The 3,811-nt window shown below is 47.9% G+C and overlaps 1 pseudogene; it reads right to left on the bottom strand.

Annotated features, from left to right (window-relative positions):
* Nucleotides 1-1,913: 1,913 nt before the first annotated feature.
* LOC101031618 (small EDRK-rich factor 2-like) lies at nucleotides 1,914-2,214 on the bottom strand (annotated as a pseudogene).
* Between the last annotated feature and the right edge of the window lie 1,597 nt (nucleotides 2,215-3,811).

Below are 3,811 nucleotides of genomic sequence, written 5' to 3'. Positions count from 1 at the left end.
GGCACGTAGCTGAGACTCACCATTGATAGGGATCAGCACTGTCCTACCCATTTTACAGCCATAGCATTCCTGAGCCAGGGGAGGACAAGGTCAGGTAATGGGGCAGGAGCTACATATACCATGAAGGGACTTTTGGGCAATGGAAATGAGTTGTTTTTTTGTTGTTGTTGTTGTAGCTTGTTTGTTTGTTTTTTGAGATGGAGTCTTGCTTTGTCACCCAGGCTAGAGTGCAGTGATGCGGTCTCGGCTCACTGCAACCTCTGCGTCCTGCGTTCAAGCAATTCTCCTGTTTCAGCCTCCATAGTAGCTGGAACTACAGGTGCTCGCCACCACGCCCAGCTAATTTTTTGTCTTCTTGGTAGAGACAGGGTTTCACCATGTTGGTCAGACTGCTCTCGAACTCCTGACTTCAGGTGATCCACCCACCTCGGCCTCCCAGAGTGCTGGGATGACAGGCGTGAGCCACTGTGTCCGGCCTATTCTAAATGTTTAAAAAACAGTATGTTTTTGCAACAAGATCATCTCGATGCCAGAAGCAAAACAAAAACCAAAAAAAAAAAAAAAAAAACACATTTCAAGCAGGAAAAGCCATGGGATCTGATTTGCAGGGTATCTAATTTACATTTTAAAAGCATGTAAGCCGGGCGTGGTGGCTCAAGCCTGTAATCCCAGCACTTTGGGAGGCCGAGGCGGGTGGATCACGAGGTCAAAAGATCGAGACCATCCTGGTCAACATGGTGAAACCCTGTCTCTACTAAAAACACAAAAAATTAGCTGGGCATGGTGGTGTGTGCTTGTAATCTCAGCTACTCAGGAGGCTGAGGCAGGAGAATTGCCTGAACCCAGGAGGCGGAGGTTGCGGTGAGCCGAGATCGCGCCATTGCACTCCAGCCTGGGTAACAAGAGTGAAACTCTGTCTCAAAAAAAAAAAAAAAAAAGCATGTAAAAGGGGCTGCTGTATGGAGAAGGGGAGGCCAGGGTGGAAGCTGGGAGGCTCCAGCCTAGCTTGCAGGAGAGATGATGCAGCTTGGGCTGGTGCAGTGGAGGAGTGCATCTTATATTTCAGACAGGGAAATAACAAGCCTTGCAGAGTCAGGAAAAGATGAGGGGGAGTCCTGGGATTTTAGTTGGAGCAACTGGGTGGGTGGTGGTACCATTTCCTGATATGGGAAAGGTGGCGTGCGACCGAGTTGGGTAGAAAATCAAAGTTATGGTTTGGATATGCTAAGTGAGAGCTGCCTGTGAGCCATTCCAGCGGAGACGCATGCAGACAGTTGGACATATGAATCTGAATTTGGAGTTTAGGGGCTAGAAGAAAATATTTGAGGGCCATTACAATGTGGATCACACAGAATCTTGGTAACTTAGGTAAGCTCACGTTTCCTAAATGTTCTCTCCGCAAGTACGTCAACTGGTTTACGCCAACATCAAAGAAACACCTTTATCTTAAAAAAAATACCAGCTGAGAAACGCTGAGATGACTTGGATTTGAAGACTTTAGAAGTGTCGAGGCAGATGGCCCTTTCGGTTTCTTCAGTAGGTTTGAGCTGCTGACTTAGCGTGTGGGCCGTCAGAAAGGCCCTGCCAGGGACCACTCTTCTCAGAATTTAGGAAGAGATTTCAAAAAGATGAAACCTAATGAATGAGCCGTTTCTGACCATCTACTATAGACGAAGTGGTTTACTTATGTTATCTCATTTCATGATCACAGTAGAGATTTTGCATTGGAATTAGTTTTTTTTTTTTTTTTTTTTTTTTAATTTCAAAGCACTTTTAATACTTTGGGGTAAGCCCCGCAAGAATTAAAAAAACACCGAGAAGGGGTCACCTCCCTGCCACCCAGCCTCTGGGAATGGTCAGGGGAAAGGAGGCTACCTGAGAGGGAGGAAGCACAAAAGGGACTCACTGTGGACTCAGGGCAAGAGGAAGCCATGGGTGCGGGGAGCTGTGGGCACCACAGGAGGAAACGCGAGCACCGTGGGGCTGGTTCCAGGCGCACAGGTGAAGGGCAGGAGGGCTGGACACGAAGCCACAAAGCTACTTGGTTCCTCCTTCTTCTTGTTTGCCTTTTTCTGCTTCTGCTGCTTGATCTCTGAGTCTCTCTCCTTGCAGCAGCAGCAGAAAGCCCATCACCTTGGCGCTTCCCCTTGACTGAATCGCTCTGCTTTTCATATTCTTCTGGCCGGCAAGCTCACGCTGGTTACCGCGGGTCATGGTGAGGGCCGTGGCTCTGACCTGCCTCTGTTGTATCACCTCATTCTGTCAGGATTAAATTATTTTTTAAAAATTTTGACCCTGCGTTCAGCCAAGGAATTATGGTTTTAGTGATACAAAGTGACTAGCTGGTAAGGGGTAAAAGAAGGATTTGAACCTTAGTCTACATGACTTGAAAGCCTACATGCTTTCCTCTAACTCTAGCACAGAGGATTGGCAGAGTGGAGGAGGTGGTGACTACGCTGCTGTCAGGGCTGGCTTCAACTAAGATGAAGCTCAGTTAATTATGGCTGCCCAATCTGCTTGAATCTGGGGGCAGGGGAGAGTAAAGGTGAGAGGGGGCAGGGGTACAGGGGTTCACTTCCTTGGCCCACGCATATTTCATTTCCATTTAATAAATTTGAGCATCTGCTGTATGTCAGGCGTGATCCTAAGTGTTGGGGACAGAAAGAAGGCCTCAGTATAATGCCTGCTCGTGATAAACAGATCCGAATGCAGCAAACTCTGACCTCGTGAGTGAAGCAGAATGGCTTTACTGTGAACATGCTTGTGAATAATGCACAGATAACTTTCTAGTCACTTTGAGTCCAGAAAGCAGTCACTTTGCAATGGAGGACACTGATCTTAGCAACTGATCCTTGGAAACAGTTTTTTTTTTTTTTTTTTTTTTTTTTTTTTTTTTTTGAGACGGAGTTTCGCTTTCGTTACCCAGGTTGGAGTGCAATGGCGCGATCTCAGCTCGCCGCAACCTCCGCCTCCTGGGTTCAGGCAATTCTCCTGCCTCAGCCTCCTGAGTAGCTGGGATTACAGGCACGTGCCACCATGCCCAGCTAATTTTTTGTATTTTTAGTAGAGACGGGGTTTCACCATGTTGACCAGGATGGTCTCGATCTCTTGACCTCGTGATCCACCCGCCTCGGCCTCCCAAAGTGCTGGAATTACAGGCTTGAGCCACCGCGCCCGGCTGGAAACACTTTTAAATGAGCTTAGATAACCTGGACACATTCACTGCTGGGTACAGATGTTTATTTTTTAAAATTTCAGCACGCTGACTAATTCTGCATTTACTAACAAAGAAAGTAAGTGGATTCAGGGGAGCAGACAGTGACTGCATTCTCCCCGGCCAGGCACCATCGAAGAGGCAGTATCTCCATGGGGTTTGTTGGCCATTTCTAAAGTGGCGGGATGTGCACGAGGTCTTTAGCTATCCATCCTGTTTCAAGGCTGGCCTGGGATGAAGGGAGGATGGAAGGGATGATTGGGACCAGGTCAGGAGGCAGAGTTCCAGGGAGCCACCCACTGCTCTAAAGTTCCTTTTTCTAACCTTTAGTGGCGGCTTTTACCTCCATTTTGACCACTGCTGCTGTTTGCCTGGTTCCTGGATCTAGGCCCTCAGTGTTTGTCTTCAGCATGGGAAGCCAATAATGAGATACTGATGTCCACCAGACTGCTCGCCAAGGGAGTCCACATGCGAAGGAGGTCCATTTGGGACACGAGTACCTTTTAGGGGTGTCTAGCCAGCACTATGCCATCACTAGACTACAAATAAACCAAAGAGACAGGCAATGTCATGCGTTTCCCTAGCCCCTGTCCTAGC

This window comes from Saimiri boliviensis, chromosome 14 (genome assembly GCF_048565385.1).
Source record: "Saimiri boliviensis isolate mSaiBol1 chromosome 14, mSaiBol1.pri, whole genome shotgun sequence".
Taxonomy (NCBI): domain Eukaryota; kingdom Metazoa; phylum Chordata; class Mammalia; order Primates; family Cebidae; genus Saimiri; species Saimiri boliviensis.
The sequence above is the reverse complement of the archived record's forward strand: the minus strand, read 5'-3'. Positions and strand labels throughout refer to the sequence as shown.